Source organism: Ailuropoda melanoleuca, chromosome 8 (genome assembly GCF_002007445.2).
Source record: "Ailuropoda melanoleuca isolate Jingjing chromosome 8, ASM200744v2, whole genome shotgun sequence".
NCBI classification, from domain to species: domain Eukaryota; kingdom Metazoa; phylum Chordata; class Mammalia; order Carnivora; family Ursidae; genus Ailuropoda; species Ailuropoda melanoleuca.
The window spans coordinates 115,180,903-115,202,054 of record NC_048225.1 but is presented as its reverse complement, the minus strand read 5'-3'; positions in this window follow the sequence as shown (position 1 = coordinate 115,202,054).

The window sequence follows — 21,152 nt, the reverse complement described above, 5'->3', positions numbered from 1 at the left end:
AGGAGAGAGAAGTAGACTCCCTGCTGAGCAGGGAGCCCAATGTGGGGCTCAACCCCAAGACCCTAAGATCATGACTTGAGCCAAAGGCAGGCACAACCAACTGAACTACCCAGGTGCCCCTAGAGGACATTCCTTATTGGTGAGAACTTTAAACTTCTTTAACCAAAGCCTAAACTCACAGTGAGAGACATGCTCTTGTGCCAGGCTAGGAGAGAGTTGGAGACTGCTCAGATCAGCTGGGTCATATAAAAAAGTTGGTGCCTGTACAGGAGAAATGTGCTTTGGATGGGAAATTACTCTTAATTTTAGTTTTGTTTTTGTCTCCCTCTTTCCCATGTCTATTTCTACATTGAATACCACGGATTGAATATGACTGCAATTAAGACAGAAACACATGTTCTATCCTCCTCCATACTTTTCCCATATCTACCCCAGACTACTCTTATCCTGAATTCAATTCTTCTGATTCTTATTGAACCCATAAAATCCAGTTCTTTGTGGTGCAGTTTTGCTCTCCCCAATGTCATAAATCATTTGAAAGGCCAGACTCACAAAATACCAAAAGGTGTGAAACTGAATTGATATAGAGGGCAATTTATGACTCTTCTCTGTATTTACTTTTTGTAAGACAAATGCACAAACATTTCTTGAAGATATTTTGTTACAGAAAAATCTCAACCAAACTTTTTATAAAATGTATTTTGTTCTGCAGCTTATCTAAAAATGAGAATGTTGTTGGTGTTAGATGGTTTTACACCCCAAAGGGTTAAGAGATTAGCTGCAATGTATCCTTGGACAGCTTATGATCATTGATTTTTTTTTTCTTAAGGTGATTTTTCAAGAGCAAGGGTGATTGTCCCCATTGCACCCACAAAGTTATGAACGAAAGATACCTTGTGCATTTTTAAATGGAACTTGAGTACTAAATGATGTCTTCTTCAAACTGGCATGAACACAACATTAATTAAATTGTATTAACTGACATTTATAAAACAACTACCATGTGAAAAGCACTGGGTTAAATATTCTCATCTCTATTATTTAATACTCATATCAACCATATGAATTATTATTATCATTATCATTTTTTAAATTCAAGGGATAAGCTTAAGAAGATTAAATGATTTTCCCAAGGTTATATAGACAGTAATTCACAGAGCCAAGATTAGAACTTATATCTTTGACTCCAAGTAAAAAGCTCTTTCCCTTCTATGTCAAACATGGATAGAAATTGTGGCCATGTTTTTTTAAAAGTTTGCTATTAATTACACAGGACAAATATGTTTCTGATGACATTGATTCTTCATTCATATTCCAAGAAAATACTTTCAAGAGCCTTATTGTTTTGCAGGAGAGCAATAGGAACTTCTATTTTAAATTTCAAATACTCTGCCAATTTCCTTACCCAAATTGCCTGCCATTAGAACCACAAGATTAGCATTCAAGGATGAGGTGTTCCTTAGGATTGAAACCAGTCATGGCTAGGAAAAAGAAAACATAGTGAACTCTTGACTAACTGAGATAATAGGGGACAGGAATTGTGTGCATAACTGAGGCCTCTAATGACTTCTAAGTTTTTAATTTTAACTAGTAGTTTCACATTTTTTCTCAAAAAAAATCAACTTCAATTTTTTCTGAGTTCCACTAAGAAGAAGCAAAATTAAACATTATGTTAGTTAAAATTAAGATCAACTATGGTAGAGGATACTCCCAAAATTGTGAGTGAAATAGTTGATTTGTCCATCATATTCAATCGGAAATGATCAGTCCAGGAGTGACATGGCAGCTCCAGTCATCAGGACCAGCCTTCTTTTAGAAGCAGTATTGCAGTATCCCTCCAGTGTGGCCGCTGTGCTATCAGAGATGGCTGTGGGCACCAGCCATCACAGACACACATCAAGCAGAAGGATGGAAGACAGGAGGAACAGAACTTTACCCCCATTTTAAAAAGATTTCCCAGAAGTCTCACATGGCACTGCCCCTTAAACCAAGGTGAACAGCATTAACCCCATGAGAAGCTGGAAATGTAGTTTCAAGTGAAGGTGCCAATATGTCTGACTGAAAATAAAGGTTCTATTAATTTGAGAGAGAAGTTAAGGATATATTGTTGGTGACAAGAAGGTATGTCTACCTCAGAAACTGAGTTACTATTAATTTTTAGGGGTGCATAAAAATAATATGTGATGAAGTGATCAAAACACTGAATCAGAAGAAGACACAAAGACAATGTGTGTATCACTTCCTGGGTAACCAAAAGTAGAATGTACACTCACCGTATTTAATATCTTTCATATTGGAAATTGTGGACACAAAGTTTTACACAGAATGACAGCAATGTATGGCCAGATTTACGACCCAACAGACTTTGACTGTAGCAAGAGATGTTTGCCTAAGACAGGGATCATTTCCCTGATGAAAACCTGAAAAGTCTATCCCAAAACGTCTTAGCTTTCCGTACTAACCTACATGGCCTGTGTATACGTTAATTTATTGAAGCTAGGTTTTGAAGCTACTCAATCTTCAAACTATCTCTTGGTGTAATGAAAATTTATTACTCAGTATATAAATTAGCACTTGCTGTAGTTGTCCAGAATTTATCTCTGTCAAGTTTCAAGAGCCTCTCCTTTGAGCTACCTAGTGTTCTAAGCCGAGGTGAATAAAATTTGGCTCATTCTAGTTAATTTGTGAGGAACAAGTCATGGAGCAGCTCTGCCCCGCCCTGGTAGTCTACCTGCCCCTAGTGATGGGGGCATTCCCATGCCAAAGGGACAAGGGTGTTTTGGTTTTTTTTTTTTAAAGTGCCCTCACGACATTAGGAGAAGAAAGGGAAGAGTGAAGGGGGCGAAATCAGAGGGAGAGACGAACTATGAGAGACTATGGACTCTGGGAAACAAACTGAGGGTTTTTGGGGAGGGATGGGTTAGCCCGGTGATGGGTATTAAGAAGGGCAAGTATCGCACGGGGTGCTGGGTGTTATACGCAAACAATGAATCATGGGACAGTACATCAAAAACTGATGATGTACTGTATGGTGACTAATATAACATAATAAACAAACAAAAAATAAATAAAAGTAATAAAACAATAATAAAAATGCCCTCACACCACAATATCAGTCCTGCTTGTCTTTTCATCAATTTTCCATCCTGCCCTTGACCACATGTTTTTTGACAATGCCTTGACTACCTGACTACCTGACTACAGAAACTAGTGGTAACAGCATAATCAATTCAGTACAAACATTTAAGACTTAGCGCTTACTAATTTTCTTGTCTTAGCTCAACAGTAACCATGTGATATTTCATCTCCCTGGGCTTCAGTTAACTCAATTGTAAAATGAATGAGCCTGGGCTGGATGGTTTCTAAGATCCCTTCCAGCCCAGGAAACATCCATGATCCTGGGACTCTACGAGCATCAGAGCTGGTGAAAATGTTTCAGGAAATCCCATTCTTCTAACCACACAGTAGTGAATAGGTAAGCCTATTCCTAACAAGGACCCAAAGGCTCCACCTGCCCTCTGCTGTTAACGACAGCCCAACTATCTAGTCACCTTGCTTTCCTAAACGTTCTACAATCTTACATTACTTGAGAGTGAAAGAAAGAACTCCATGAGTTGATGTGGATGTAATCAAATCTCAATTAGTTACACTGGGGGTTAAAATGGCATGGATAAATACATATCGCAATTAATTTAAAATCACTCATATTAATTTTGGCACTATTGCACATTTTGTGGAGAGCTGATTTCTGCATAATTACTCATTCTTCTTTGGAAAAAATTACTCATTTTTATATTCCAAGGATTCACATTGCATCTAGAAAAGAACTCAAGCTGGAGGAAACTAGCCAAGAAATAGCAGGTAGTCCACATATAGATAATTGAGAATGTAATTTTATCTACTATTTTTTATCAAAAAGGACTTGAAGCCGTTACAAAACTACACATGACACCACGTAATTGAGAATTCATCATATTCTGTTCAATCAAATCCTCGTGCTAGGGCAACTTACACATTCGATTAGGTGCATTTGTCTTTGGGAAGTTTGCAACTAGTCAAGATGGATTTTTAGTTTGTGTAAAACTTTTACAGATAAGGATAATAACAGCTCCCCTTGCTGTATCAATAAATCACCACAGTTCCAATATGAGAGACTGACAGCAGCTGTCAGAACACAGTTTCTTTGAAATGCTTTATAAATACCATCTAAAGAGCCAGATTGTTCTTTAACAGCCTTGTTATCCTAATGAAATCACTCTGCTTCCTAATCTTTGCTCCAGACACCACCAAGGTTGGGCAAAGGAAACCCCATCTCCCCAAATGACTCTAAACACCAAGTTTGGATGACAGATTAATGATTGGATCTGCCTCCCCATTAATTTATTTGCAGGAGACACCTGTGCCAATAACCTCGTTAGGGTTTGGAGCTTGTCCCTAGAAAGGCATGCCTTCCCTCTCACTGAATCCGCTTCCCATAATTCTTAATTACTTTCTATTGCCTGGTGGGGAAAAGCACATGACATGGAAAATTTTATAGGATCTAATCATTAACCAACTCTGTTCTTGTGTGGAGTTAGAGTGTCACAGAAAATGGTCTGGCTCCATCCCTCTAGCTACTTTCAAAATCATTGGCCAAAGGAATTTTCCACGTGCATTTTCTGCTTGAGAGCCATGCCCTCAGAGATAACAGCAAACACTTTCAGAGCACTTTGTGTTAGGTATTGCTCTAGCCCTTTATACAGAATTCATTTAATCCCTTAGCAACTCCATTAGTGAAATCATGTTGTTATTCTGATTTTACAGATGAGAAAACTGAGCCACAGAGAAAAGTCCCTTGCCCAGGTGGTGGAGCCGTGACGCAAAGCTGGGTTGGCCAACCCCAGAGGTCTTGCTTTAACAACCATGCTCTTCTCCCTTAGGAAAGAGACTTCACGAAGAGAAAACAACTTGTGAACTTAGCCTTCTTTGTTTTTGAACATTTATCCAAACTGTAATGGAGATGAAGGGAGTTCTGAGATATTCCTTCAGTATCACAAAACCAAACTGGTCTACAGTAAACATTGCAACTTCATTCTAGTGGCTGGATGTCCTGTGTATTTAGCTCTTGCCCTCCAGTCCTGAGATTGTCAACCTTGGCTGCGCACTGCCATCATCCTCCTTTCTCCCCCTCGTGACACAGTATCAGACAATGATAATGCCATGAAGAAAATCAAAGACAGGAGCAAGAATAGGGTTTGCTGCAGAGAGGGTGTTATTTAAAGGAGTGTTTCTCCTGAGGAGATACTTGGACAGAACCTTGGTGGAAGTGAGGAAGCAGCCATGCGGGCATCTGGGAGCGCACTCAGGCAGAAGGCACCACAAGCACAAAGGTCCTGATAGGAGATGATGCACGCTTACTGTGAAGAACAGCAAGGAGCTCGGGGAGACGAGGGCAGTTGAGGGAAGCAGAGACTGGTAGCAGATGAGGTTGAAGAGATGGCCGGGTACCAGATGGCATGAGGCTTTACGGACTGTGGTGAGGAGCCTGGATTTTATTCCTCAGTGTACAGAAAAGTGCTTGGAGTTCATTGAGCAGTAAAGTGGCGTGATCTTATTTAATGTTTTAAAAGGATGGCTCCTGGCCGTATGTGGAAAACGAACTGGAAGGAGCAACCTTAGAAGATGGGGAGTAGTTGGGAGGGCTATGTAGTCATCCTTGAGAAAGAGGCCGTTGACTCGTCCTGTAGGATGACAGTGGAGAAAGGAGAAGAAATACAGGACTATTTGATAGACTGGATGGGGTGGGTAAGAGGAAAATGAGGGGGTCAAGGATGACTCGGGGTTTTGCCTGAAAAATGAAATACGAGTATTTACAAAGGTTTGAAAAAAGAAGACTGGAGAGTAGGACGATTGTGGGGTGGGAACAGGAACCAAAAACTGTGTTTAAGACCTAGTAAGCCTGATTTTCCTTTTAGACATCCAAGTGGAGAGCTTAATAATCAAGTCTGGAGCTCGTGAAAGAAGTCAAGCATGGAGATCTAAATCTGGAATTCATCAGCATACCAATAAGCGATTTTTGAATGCTTTATAAGCCTCCTCAATCATATTTTTAAAAATATATTTACTGCTTGACTATTTTGCTTATGTATATTTCTAGGTGCTTTAATCAAACTTAAATGTGACCAAAAACATTATGAATCATTTGCAGCCACCTAGATTCTCCTTGTCCCATCCCAACTTTGAAGTAAATGTATTTATTTCCCCTTCAGCTTCCCACCCAATTTTTTCCATTTAAACCTCACATTCTCCTCTTTACTTATTTTTACTAGACCATCCCTACTCCTCACAAGCCAAATAATTTCAGAAGGGGATTTTCTTTTTACAAAGACACTAAAATCCTTCAGTGTGAGTTGAGCTATGAATGCCTAGGGATTGGGGTGGTTCAGTGAACTAATAACTGCCTTCTCACCTCTGGGATCCACGTTCTAATATAGCCTTTGATTAAAGTGGCTCTAAATCATCCTGATTATCATTGCCCTTATTATAAAGCGTGCACCATTCTAATTTGGGTCGAGATACTTTAAGAAGTTTTTTATCATTCATGTAACTACCTGCCCATGAAACTCTCATTAGATTTGCTCTCTTACGTCTTCTACATTTGAGTGCATGTGTGTGAACAGCCTGATGGAAATGGAGATTTGGCATTCACTTGTATAATGTAAGGCCTGCACGAGGAAATTTACCTGCTTCCTTAAAATGTTCAAGGACCAGCTCTGCTTCATTACTTTGGCCTCCTCTCTTCTTCATTTCTCTCTCTTTCTCTCTCTTTGTGCATTAGGAATATTAAGCTCATCTATGTTTGTTTGTTTGTTCGTTTTCCAAGGAACACTGTTTTATCATCTAAAATTTACATATTTGTAACAGTTGTTTCTGAGCGGAAAGGATTTATTTATTAACCCAAAGTGACCAGTTTTCCCATGAGATGTGAACCACATTGTATGGTTCATACTGTTTAATCACTGCAATTCACCCTTCAAAATATATACCAGATCTCTGTGCTGTATATCTTTCACAGCTTGTAAAACAGCATTAGTGATAAAGAACTAAACATCTTAGCATTCTCATCTGGACCTTATTTTTCCATTTTGTTGTTTAAGTGACTCTAGGTTTTATTGCTAAAAAGGGAGCTTGAGAAAGAGAAACTGACAAACTCTCCATAATTCCAGTTTACTTCTGGACTGTTTTCATATTTGACCCAAACATGGATGTTTGGAAGCAAGTATGTTGATGACAGATGAAAGATTGAAAGTAATCCTAACTGAAATTAAAATGTATAGTTATAATAGTAAAGTCTTTTTTTTTAACATTTTATTTATTTATTTGAGAANATGGTTCATACTGTTTAATCACTGCAATTCACCCTTCAAAATATATACCAGATCTCTGTGCTGTATATCTTCTCAGCTTGTAAAACAGCATTAGTGATAAAGAACTAAACATCTTAGCATTCTCATCTGGACCTTCATTTTTCCATTTTGTTGTTTAAGTGACTCTAGGTTTTATTGCTAAAAAGGGAGCTTGAGAAAGAGAAACTGACAAACTCTCCATAATTCCAGTTTACTTCTGGACTGTTTTCATATTTGACCCAAACATGGATGTTTGGAAGCAAGTATGTTGATGACAGATGAAAGATTGAAAGTAATCCTAACTGAAATTAAAATGTATAGTTATAATAGTAAAGTCTTTTTTTTTAACATTTTATTTATTTATTTGAGAAAGAGAGAGCCAGCCAGCGAGAGAGGGAACACAAGCAGGGGGAGTGGGAGAGGAAGAAGCAGGCTCATAGTGGAGGAGCCTGATGCGGGGCTCGATCCCAGAACGCTGGGATCACGCCCTGAGCCGAAGGCAGACGCTTAACAAATGTGCCACCCAGGTGCCCCCAAAGTAAAGTCTTATATTGAGACTCAAAGATCAAGTGCATCAATGAAGCAATGGATGGATCTTGGCTTGATAACTGCTTACTCAAAAAATATTTGGTGGGGCAGATTCATTGGCCCAAGCTCTAAATGAGCCAATAGTATTGGGAAGCGACTGGATGCTGCCAAGATACAAAGTTCATTAATGGATGCACAGTGTCTGGACCAAGGGGAGTAAGTGTTCGTTTGGCTAGACCACATTGGGGTTTTAGATGCATATTAGCACCAAAAATTTTGACAAAAGAGAATCCATTTAATGAAAGATAATGGTGGTAGTGGAGAGTGCAGATAATCACATTATATAGGAAACAGGTGAAGCCAGTGGATGTCTTCAGCCTGTGGACAAGGTAACAGTAGAAGCGGCAGGGGTTTGAGGAAGTTAGAGAAGACACTTGTCTTCAAGTATTTGAAGGACTATGAGTGAAGGATGGCTTAGCCTCTGTTTCACGGTTATCATAGGGAACAGAATAAGAAACAATACTAAAGGGACACATGACAGCAGTCTTTCCCTGGCTGTCCCTCAGAATCATCTACAGAGGGTTTTGTTTGTTTGTTTGTTTGTTTAAGATTTTATTTATTTATTTGAGAGAGAGAGAGAGTTGGGGGAGAGGCAGAGGGAGAAGCAGACTCCCCACTGAGCAGAAAGCCCAATGCGGGGCTCAATCTCGGGACCCTGAGATCATGACCAGAGACAAAGGTAGACGCCTAATTGACTGAGCCACCCAGGTGCCCCTCATCTGTAGAGTTTTTATGATCAAGATTCCTGAGCCTCATTCCTATTGATTCTGATTCAGCGGCTCTTAGGTGGGGCTTGGTAATCTGTGATTTTGAAAATATGGGGAATGGTGTTCACTTTGGTTTGAGAACAACTCTAAGGAGACAAATTGCACTTTGACATAAGAACTAATTTTCTAACAACTACTAATATTCCAAAGCAGAAACTAGGGGTGCCTGGGTGGCACAGCGGTTAAGCCTCTGCCTTCCTTCCACTCGGGGCGTGAGCCCGGCGTTATGGGATCGAGCCCCACATCAGGCTCCTCCGCTATGAGCCTGCTTCTTCCTCTCCCACTCCCCCTGCTGGGGCGGGGGTGGGAAGTAAGCCCCTCATTATTGGAAATGTCCAAGCAGCGGCAAAATAGTGAGGGAAGATTTGGGAAGATTTACCCTGTAAGAGTAACCCGTGTTCAGTGACTCCAGAGGCCATCAGGCACTGTAAGGACCCGTAAGCTCTATGATGACAGGAGCAGTGTCTGGTTGCATTTCCCCCAGCATTTGGGACATTGCAGTTGCTCAAATACCTGCTAAGTATGGAATGAGTGGATTCAAGTGCCCTTCAGGGAGCAGGTGGCAGGGACACAGTGGCTGGAATCTGGTTTCTTAGCACTCAGCCCTAATCCATCCTGCTTCACAACCAATTGTGTAGTCCTTCTCTGTAGTACGTTCTTCCCTCTTCCTCCACATTAGAGCAACAGAAAATTTCAGCTCATATCCCATGTCACAGAATGTCAAAATTAGCTAAGGCATAATATAAATGGTAACATCTAACATGAAAGTGGCTTTTCAAGATAGAAAATAAAACACAAACGTCTGTCACTTCCCTGTACGTGAAGCCTTACAGCATTCCTCATCCCCACCCCCACGCTGACCCCAAGCATCTGCTCGAAGCCAACTTCCAGGTTTAGTTTCTCCATTTGCCCACTCATTTGAATCACCAGGATTCCCAGTATATGTTCTCTTCAAAAAACCAAAAATACCAAAACCATATAGTACTTATACATTGTTTTAACCTCAGGATTATTTGATTCTAGCTGTAAGAAATCACAGTTCTTTAGTGTACTTTTCTGTCAGCTCAGAATGAAGAAGATTTCCTCGCCATCCACTATACCCACCATGTTTATTTCTGCTTTTGTGCTTCTATAAATGTTTTCTCTTCTTTCCTCAAATTCAAATCCCATCAATTATTGAGATTCAACTCATGCTATACCTTTGTCATGGAGTCTTTTTGTGTTAACTCCAGAATTTGCTAATCTTTCCCGATTCTGGACCCCTGTTCTATTTATATTCTATCCCTACCATTTGTGGCTTAACCAGTTCTTCTCTTGAAATGTTGCCCAACAGTAACAGTTTCTGAACACAGGATATATTACATTTCTTGGTATTTTCCAATGTTTTGACCTGGATTTCACACAGCGTATTTCCTCAGAAAATGCACGCTTGTTGATTTCATGTAAGATTAAGTGCATCAGTCTGGTTACGTTGAAAAAGCATCCGACATTGGAATTCTTTGATAATTTCTACATGAAAAGAACCAAAAATCCCGCTTTCTGAATTTTACACAGCCTCAGAGAGCTCTATGTGTGTGTGTGCATGTGTGTGTATTTATATAAATGGTGTAGTTATGCCCAGACCTCCCTGTCTTCCAGAAAGTTCCATGTCTAATTCTGACTCATCTCCATTCTCACCACAGGCTTTACTCTCACCCAGGGCTGCAGAGGATGATGAAGTCCAACTTGTCAGGATTTGTTACTTGCTTGCAAAATATTCACACCTTTGACAGAGCTGTCAGATTTTTGTCCCCAAACCAAATGAGCACAAAAACTCATTTTCCTCTCTCCAGACTGGAGGGCAGTGCTTTAAATCAACTCTCAGAAATAGTTCAAGTAAGTGGATCTGTACCAGAAAAAGCCCAAGGAGGGTAACTCTTCATCCATAGTTCATCAGACTCTTAACAAAGATGTTGTCACATTTTAAAATATAATTAAACATCCTTCTCTAGAAATGGCCAAAGGAGATGGTAAAAGGAGGCTTGAGGTCCAATCACATGAATGCTTAATGCCTTAATAAATGACAAGCAATCACCTAAATCTGTATTCTTACAATGAACAAAAAAAGCTAGATTAATGAATCTTCTAAAGAAATAACCTCAAAGACTTGTAGAGATCAACCCTCTGAAAGAACAAATAAGAAAAATTATAATATTAAATAAATTCAATAATTTATAAAGCTACTATATACTCAAAATAAGACAACATGAGTTGAAAATTATAGATAATAAAAGACACACAAAAGTAAGTGGTAAAAAAAAAAAAGTAGAGGAAAATGAGTTCCCAAGTAGACGTGGGTTCAGATCAAGGCTTCTAACTTTTTTTTTAAGATTTTGTTTATTTATTTTAGACAGAGAGAGAGAGACAGCATGAGTGGGGGGAGGAGCAGAAGGAGAGGGAGAGAGAGTATCCTCAGGCAGACTCCCTGCTGAGTGTGGAGGCTGACTTGGGGCTCAACCCCTTGACCCTGAGATCATGACCTGAGCCAAAACCAAGAGTCGGACGCTATAACTGACTGAGCCACCCAGGCACTCCCAAGGCTTCTAACTTTGAAAACACTATATAAAACATTATTGATAGCAATTTTTATTAACAATGTCTACAGAACGAACAACAGCAGGAGAATCTCATTTGATTTAAGAAAGGTTTTACGTGGCTAATTCTGGATATAGAGAGTATCCTCAATATGTCCACCCTCCCCAGCCCTCTTCAATCAAATATCACTTCTGACCTAGTATTCCTGGTGCTCATAGACGGGCAGAGCCTGGAGGGTGCTGGAAGCTGGTTGCAAGACTTTTCTTCCCGGGTAACAGGTGGCTTGAAGACTTCGATGGACTAGAGAAAAAGGAAATGCTGGGCTGTATTTGTATTCTTGCAAGAGACACGGAGGGGTTTCTAAACAAGTACACTGAGTCTTGCCCTGTAAAAGAGAGGAGAGTGCAAACTTTTGAAGTTGGAAGAATAGGAAACCATTTCTCAATAAGGAATTGGCCATTTGCCAGCTGGTATATCATTGACTCAAAGGGCAGTGGCTGCTGTTTCTTGAACCTATATGGAGTCGTTAATGCTTAAGCCATCCCAGCAGCAAGAGCTGAGCCTCAAGGATAAATTCATCCATGACCAGGCAAAGAGAAATATAACTCATTTATGGAGTCTGATAACCAGAGAGAGGAAAAATAAGCAGAATATCTGGAACATAAACTAGAATTCTGGGGGGAGACAGACAGCCTGAAGAGCCACAAAAGAAACACACACACACACACACACACACACACACACGTATGTATGTATGTGTATAAAATCACCTAAAAAGACATAAGGATAAAATGCTTTCTGGAAAAAATACTTACCAAATTTATAAAATTCAGTAGTTCAGGAACCCTAATATACAAACAAGAGGTGTTTCAGGATGAGAAACAAGGAATAGATGGACAAGAGGCCAAAATTAAGCACAAAGTAGAAGGAAAAAAGGCTTCAGCCTGTGTATCAAAAGTGTTCATCAAATTCTAGGTTGCCTTGATGATAAAGCACCTATTTAGTGTATGGTAAAATTCCTGAAACTCCAAGAGAAACTTCTAAATATTTTAGAGTGAATAAAGCGAGTTACTTACAAAGAAGAAGAAGGAGGAGGAAGAGAATGAGAAGAGGAAGAATGAGACAAGCAAAAGACTTCTCAACTGTAGCATTGGAAACTAGAAGATTTTCAGAATTATAGCTCTGGACTACTGGGTGTAAAGACTGTGACCCAATAAAATGATTCCCACCTGAGATAATATTTACTAATCAGCACCAAAGAAAGAAATTTGTAGATATGCAAGAGCTCCGAGAATTTTTCCTCCATACACTCTTTTTGAAGACAGTACTCACAAAAGGCTATAGTCAAATAGCAAATGAATCAGAAAAGAGATTTTTAAGGTAGAAGATAAAAGAAAAAGCAAGTGATGAGCAGTTAATACTGCAATACTTACAGTTACATCTAAATGATTAATGATAAAATAACTATAGCAATGTGTGATACAAATGCTAAATATGATTTCTAAAATAAAAATGACATTCTATAAAGGAAAACCCAAGGATTATCTAAAACAAAACAAAAAAAATAAACTATTGAAGCAAAACAGGAGCTTTGGGTGTAGGAGTGGGGAATAATAGCATCCCAAATATTGTATTTATGGGGGTTGTTGTATACTTGTATGTATGCTGTGGATCACATAAGAAAAAAAAATTTCATCTTATTGGGATGAGCAAGAGCAGTAGAAGAAAAAATAGAGGGTATAATAATAGACATCTTGTTTCCATAAAAGAGTTCAGAAATATGTGTTTCATTATGACTGTACGGGACGGAAAGGTACCCACTAATAGAATTATAAAAAATGAAAATAAGAGAACTTCTAAATTAAAAATGATGGAAAGAGTAATGAATGGCAATTTGATCAAATGAGAAAAAAGAAAGAGAAAGGGAAAAAAGAAAAGGAAGAAAATAAATATCAAAGAGAACTATATTAACAATAACATCAAAGATATTTGTTAACACTAAAGACGAATGGGCTACATTCTTCTAATGAAGAATACCGTGTTGGGTTGCAAAGACACACACACACAGAATTGTATACATAAAAGGATAATTAGTAAATATTTTTAATTTAATAACAAATTTTGAAATTTATTTTATTTTCCAGCTTTATTGAGATATAACTGACCTGTAATATTGTATAAGCTTACAGCGTTCAAGTTCTTAGCCATTATATCTTTAAGTAAGCTTTCTGCTCTCTTCTCCCTCTCTTCTCCTTCTGGGATGCCAATAATTGCAGATTATTTCCTGTGATGGCATCTCATAGATCAGGTAACCTTCCCTTTTTTTTTTCTTTGTTTTCCTCTGACTAGATAATTTCAAAGGTCCTGTTTTCTAATTAACAGATTCTTTATTGTAATTGTCTCATTCTGCTGTTGATATTCTGTCTTGCTTTTTTCTTCCCACTTCATTCATTGTATTTTTCGCTCCAGAATTTGTTTTGTTCTTTTTTGTGATTTCTCTTTGTTAAACTTCTCATTTTGTCTGTGTATTGCTTTGATTTCATTGAATTGTCTCTCTGTGTTTTCTTGCAACTTGCTGAGCTTCTTAAAACAGCTATTTTGAATTCTTTACCTAGTAAATCACAGATCTCTGTATCTTCCAGTTTGGTTACTGGAAATCATTGTCAATATTTAGTGGTATCATACTTTTCTTGATTCTTCCGGTTCCTTAAAGTCTCATGTTGTTATCTTCATATGCTAAATAGCAAATCTCCACCAGTTTTTATTGACTGACTTCAGAAGAGACATGTCTTCCATCAGCTCTGCTGAGAACTTAGGCTTTCTTGGATCTATGGATACACCTGCTTCACACTTCTTTCTCCTTCTTGTGGCAGAATTCCTAAGTTTGTGTGCTCTCTTTTGATCTTGCAATGCATTAGCCCAGTGCGTCTCTTTTGCTTTCCCAATTATATTGCTAAATCTTAAGTTTCCGTTTTCTCCCTGGCCCACAGATTTGGGCCAGCTTTCTGCAAGTGCTCACTAGCCATCTGCTAAAGTATGCTCTTATTACCATCGGGACCACCCACAAAGCTGACCACAGCACAGTGTGTGTGTGTGTGTGTGTGTGTGTGTGTGTGCGTGTGTGTGTGTGTGGCATGTGGGACATGCTGGCTGCTCATGGGCCAGTTGGGGGAATCCGTGGGTGAGGCATCCCCAGGGGCTTGTGGAAAGGCTTCTTGCTGGAGCCCACAACCTAATTAGTAGGATGCATGTCCCTTTAATGCCCTCCAAGAGTCTTATCCGCCATTCTTCTGGCAGCTTCTTGCTCAAGACTCAGTATTCTGAATGGGCTGAGAGAGAGATGGGCCTCTCTGGAAGCATATCCTGCATAGCTGGGGGAGGCTAGATGCCTGCTCACGTGCTCTCACTTTACCCTGCAGGAGAAATCACAGGCCAGGAAGGTCCCTCTTGGAACTGAGCTATGCTGTCTTGGAGGATGTAAGAGGTAAAGTCGAACTGTTCCTCTTATCCTGTCAAAGGCATCCAAAATGATTTTTTTTTTCTAATGTTGTGCTAGATCTTCTTCTCTGGAAATTTGGACTTTTCAAAAGGCTCTCTCATCGTAGGCAATTGTGTAAGACTGCTCTCCAGGGAGTCCTCAGCCGACCACTGGACTGGACCAGAGCTGGCAGGGACTGGGGCTGGTTCAGGGTCCCCTTCAGGACTACGGCTGTGAGTGAGGTCTGTATGCGGATTACCCACCATGCAGGTTGGCAAGACTCCTCCTGAGTCCCTTGGGTGTGGTCTTGGATCCCACAGTTCCGAAAAAAGCACTTCTGTCCAGGATGGACGCCAAATGCTGTTCCCGAGGGGGGGATGTGATCAAAGAGCGTTTTTTGAGCCTTCCTGCTTACTTTACTCTGCTTCCTAAATATTGATGATGCATATCACAGGACAGTGAACTTTCACGTGATTTTTACCTTCATCTCTTTACCTTTACGGACTGGTTGGGTTTTTCTTCCAATTTTCACAATAAGCAGGTGTCTTTTATCTAATCAGAAAAAAATTAAACTAGTTTTATTGTGGAGAAAAAGGTTGATATGATAATGAAATGAAATTCATTGCCCCCATTTTTTTCTTTTGGTTCTTGCTGAGAAAACAGTAAGATACTGATACCATTTATCTCAAACTGCTAATCAGCAAAACTGTGTTCCCATCACGATGATTTAATTTTCAAAATCATAAAGTGACTTCTGGATTTTTGTTCTTCATCTATGTGCTAGGAGCTGCTTACCAGGTATTGGACATTTTCCTGTATGTCGGACCTCGTAAGTACATCAGCTCAGCTGTTTCTCAGGTCAGAATATCTCTCTCTATTTTTAAAATGAGAAAATTAACATGACTGAACAGCTGGTTAGTAACAGACTCAGGGTTCAAATCTAGTCCTGACAAATTTCAGAGCTTGTACCGCTTGCTACTATGCTCGATCACTAAGTTTACGAAACAAATAGACCACACACCCTTGTCCTTACGTGCCTGCCATTTGTTTATTTATCTGCAGAGAAAGCTCATAAGTAGACATCAGCCTATTTAATCCTCAGCACATCCCCATGAGGTAGAAATGTCCATTTTTAGAGAGAAGGCAATGAAAGCTCAGAGAGAAGTTAAGCTCTTCTTAACACTTCCCAGAGCGTAGACAACGCTCTGGCCTTCTGCGGACCGTGGTTCCCAAACTCAACTGAACAATTTTGTGCTCTCTGGAGCTTTTGTGCTTTGAGGTTCCACACTGATCTGTGCCTTGAAGCAGCCTAACTTGGGTCAGAAACTCCAGAGAAGTTCTAGACGGCTCCCACACTAAAAATGAGCAATTAGGTTGCAAAAGGATTGATGAATTCCTTCCAGATTATCAACGCCACACTAGACTTAATAAACCATCTTTCCCCCAAGAGCTCCGGGGAGGTTTTCTTGTCATTGGAATCAATAGGAACGTGATTTTGCCTCTTGTGCAGACAGAAAGAAGAGGTTTGAGAGTATCGAGTCACCACAAAACCTAATGTTCTTTGCTATTCAAGTGTAATTCAAATTTCTCTCTCCAGCCTCAAGCATGTGCTCGAACATAATCGACCAAACAGGGAGATTTGCATGCAGCCAATTGACATACCTCGGGTCACAGATGTCCTACCCATCTGCATGGTGTGTCCTAGTTTTGTTTTCCTCTCAAGGAAAACAAATATGCTGCATCCTTGTGGAGAGGAAGTGAGGGATTGAAGCTGGTCTTAACGTTTCTGTTTCTAAGGAACTCCGCTTCGCGGGGCGTTATTGGAACATAAGCTGCCTTGTGTCCATGAGGGGTTTCTGCAGCCCCACCCCCATCCCTGGCTCCAACCCCTCTCACATGGTCCGAGGACCGTGTTCATCACCTGGAGTGAAAGCTGACAGGAATGAGCACAGGCAGGGAGCAGGGAGACACGCACGCATTGTCATGCATGACTGGCCAGCAGCCATCAACGGCAATTAAACATGGAGAGCTCGGGATCTTTTTGGACAGGTTCAAGTTCCCTGGCACTGCTGTGATTAGATGTTTTGCACTGTTTCCCTGTAGTCAGGATGTGACATATTCCCTTCCTCTTGCTCTTTTCTCATCTCTTTTGTGCCTTCCTGGTGCTGTCTGCTCACCCAGCCCAGACATTTAGATAACTTCATTTTGACAAGAGTTTGGGCAAAGCAGATCCAAGAGGCACCAACACCAGCGGTGGTCCTGATTCAAGAGAAATCAGCATTTTAAAAATGCTGTATTCTTTTCCAGACACATGCATTTTAGCTTAGTCGGTATAACCTGCCAAGGGAGGATTCCTGCTGCTATTTCCTTGTGTTTGTGGTAATTTACTTCCTGAACTGAATTCTGCAATTTGGCTTCTTTAGAATTCTGCTGTTTTTGAGGGGACCAAATGCTAAGCTGTGCTTTTTCAGTGATGTTGGTCACTTAATTCTCTCAAAGTTTGAGATGGTTGCTATGATTCCTCATGTGACTGGTATATAAGTCAGTGGAATTATATTTATGAAATTGGGCTTGCAAGAAAGAGAGACTGGCTCATTTTAACAGGGTTAGATATTTAGTTCAGAGCATGGGGAAAATAATTGAGGAAGGAAAGGAACCCTCTCCTTCTAGGATAAGTAAAAATAGAGGGAGGAAATTATCATTTTTCTCCTGCCCCTAAGATCTGCCTACAATCATGACTAACTTCCCTTGGTTTGATCATTGGCATCATTCCTTTATCAACTGAGAAATTCACAAACATTTAAAGAATTGCTTCTGTGTGCAAAGTAGGGATGCAAAAAGTCTGATTCAATGTGCAGAACACTTAGTAAGCTCTGATATGTGTCAGGAGCTGTCTGAAACTTTGGGAAACAATGAGGACTAAGATTGGGGGCCAGCTGTCAAGGAGGGGACACAGGCATTTCTAAACGCAAGTGTAATCATGAAGACTTGAAAGAGGGGGCATCCGGGAAGTGAGGCTCTGAAGTCACAAAATTATAAGGTCACCGGGGTGTGGAACAGACAACAAACACCTATTAGATGCAGCAAAATAAAATGAGTTTTTTGAACATGTAACTGAGGGGGAAGGGAGATACTAAACTGTAACTAGCAGGTAAGAGGCCATCAGTTAAGTTAACTTAAAAGCCCAGCGCCCATTTTACTACTGTAAGATGCGTAAAACATTAACAGAGACGAGTGTGCTGTGCATTATTTTATCGTCAAGAACCTACACATATTTATAAAGCCGTTTGTAGCTGCAAGGCTGACCTCTCAAGTTTTAAAATATTGAGGTCTCTCTCCTTCGGGGAGTTTCTGGGAATTGAAATCAGAAGTTTGAGAAGGCACTACTTACTCTGTTTGGCTCTAAGGCAGGAAGAAATGTGTCTAGTCCATGACTTAACTAACGTATTCTCTTTGCCTCCTCAACACTTGGGTTGGAAAGTAAAAGCTGTAGACAGATAGGAGGCTTTTCTAGGCATATACCAAGGATCACAGACTTAAGTTGTTGAAAGGGAAATCACTTACATTTTGATACATGACAGAAACTCTGCTTTCTTGCCGAAGAACAGCCCCTGCAAGTATCCCCTGGATGTGGGGCTCATGACCCACATCTTTAATATTGTGCAAAGAAACAGGAATTGTACTGCAGTCCATCCGAAAGAGAAAAGCTGGAGATGAGAAAGTATATAGACTAACCCTGGCTTGAATTTCAGTTCCCTGCCTTACCAGCTCTGTGCTTTGGGGTTAGTTTCGTAACTTCTCCAGCCTTTAAATTCCTCTTCTGTAAAAGGGAAGTTATACCTATTAATTAATAGGATTATTATGGCTTGTTATCAGAGACAATGAATGTGGAAAGTACCTAACAGTTAGCAGGTGATCAATAAATATTATTGATAATTATTATGACTATTACCATGTGGGTTCTAGTGACTGCAACCTTGGAACAGCCTAGATGTTTTGAACCCTTGACAGCTGCTAGTTAGANTCAGAAACTCCAGAGAAGTTCTAGACGGCTCCCACACTAAAAATGAGCAATTAGGTTGCAAAAGGATTGATGAATTCCTTCCAGATTATCAACGCCACACTAGACTTAATAAACCATCTTTCCCCCAAGAGCTCCGGGGAGGTTTTCTTGTCATTGGAATCAATAGGAACGTGATTTTGCCTCTTGTGCAGACAGAAAGAAGAGGTTTGAGAGTATCGAGTCACCACAAAACCTAATGTTCTTTGCTATTCAAGTGTAATTCAAATTTCTCTCTCCAGCCTCAAGCATGTGCTCGAACATAATCGACCAAACAGGGAGATTTGCATGCAGCCAATTGACATACCTCGGGTCACAGATGTCCTACCCATCTGCATGGTGTGTCCTAGTTTTGTTTTCCTCTCAAGGAAAACAAATATGCTGCATCCTTGTGGAGAGGAAGTGAGGGATTGAAGCTGGTCTTAACGTTTCTGTTTCTAAGGAACTCCGCTTCGCGGGGCGTTATTGGAACATAAGCTGCCTTGTGTCCATGAGGGGTTTCTGCAGCCCCACCCCCATCCCTGGCTCCAACCCCTCTCACATGGTCCGAGGACCGTGTTCATCACCTGGAGTGAAAGCTGACAGGAATGAGCACAGGCAGGGAGCAGGGAGACACGCACGCATTGTCATGCATGACTGGCCAGCAGCCATCAACGGCAATTAAACATGGAGAGCTCGGGATCTTTTTGGACAGGTTCAAGTTCCCTGGCACTGCTGTGATTAGATGTTTTGCACTGTTTCCCTGTAGTCAGGATGTGACATATTCCCTTCCTCTTGCTCTTTTCTCATCTCTTTTGTGCCTTCCTGGTGCTGTCTGCTCACCCAGGCCAGACATTTAGATAACTTCATTTTGACAAGAGTTTGGGCAAAGCAGATCCAAGAGTCACCACACCAGCGGTGGTCCTGATTCAAGAGAAATCAGCATTTTAAAAATGCTGTATTCTTTTCCAGACACATGCATTTTAGCTTAGTCGGTATAACCTGCCAAGGGAGGATTCCTGCTGCTATTTCCTTGTGTTTGTGGTAATTTACTTCCTGAACTGAATTCTGCAATTTGGCTTCTTTAGAATTCTGCTGTTTTTGAGGGGACCAAATGCTAAGCTGTGCTTTTTCAGTGATGTTGGTCACTTAATTCTCTCAAAGTTTGAGATGGTTGCTATGATTCCTCATGTGACTGGTATATAAGTCAGTGGAATTATATTTATGAAATTGGGCTTGCAAGAAAGAGAGACTGGCTCATTTTAACAGGGTTAGATATTTAGTTCAGAGCATGGGGAAAATAATTGAGGAAGGAAAGGAACCCTCTCCTTCTAGGATAAGTAAAAATAGAGGGAGGAAATTATCATTTTTCTCCTGCCCCTAAGATCTGCCTACAATCATGACTAACTTCCCTTGGTTTGATCATTGGCATCATTCCTTTATCAACTGAGAAATTCACAAACATTTAAAGAATTGCTTCTGTGTGCAAAGTAGGGATGCAAAAAGTCTGATTCAATGTGCAGAACACTTAGTAAGCTCTGATATGTGTCAGGAGCTGTCTGAAACTTTGGGAAACAATGAGGACTAAGATTGGGGGCCAGCTGTCAAGGAGGGGACACAGGCATTTCTAAACGCAAGTGTAATCATGAAGACTTGAAAGAGGGGGCATCCGGGAAGTGAGGCTCTGAAGTCACAAAATTATAAGGTCACCGGGGTGTGGAACAGACAACAAACACCTATTAGATGCAGCAAAATAAAATGAGTTTTTTGAACATGTAACTGAGGGGGAAGGGAGATACTAAACTGTAACTAGCAGGTAAGAGGCCATCAGTTAAGTTAACTTAAAAGCCCAGCGCCCATTTTACTACTGTAAGATGCGTAAAACATTAACAGAGACGAGTGTGCTGTGCATTATTTTATCGTCAAGAACCTACACATATTTATAAAGCCGTTTGTAGCTGCAAGGCTGACCTCTCAAGTTTTAAAATATTGAGGTCTCTCTCCTTCGGGGAGTTTCTGGGAATTGAAATCAGAAGTTTGAGAAGGCACTACTTACTCTGTTTGGCTCTAAGGCAGGAAGAAATGTGTCTAGTCCATGACTTAACTAACGTATTCTCTTTGCCTCCTCAACACTTGGGTTGGAAAGTAAAAGCTGTAGACAGATAGGAGGCTTTTCTAGGCATATACCAAGGATCACAGACTTAAGTTGTTGAAAGGGAAATCACTTACATTTTGATACATGACAGAAACTCTGCTTTCTTGCCGAAGAACAGCCCCTGCAAGTATCCCCTGGATGTGGGGCTCATGACCCACATCTTTAA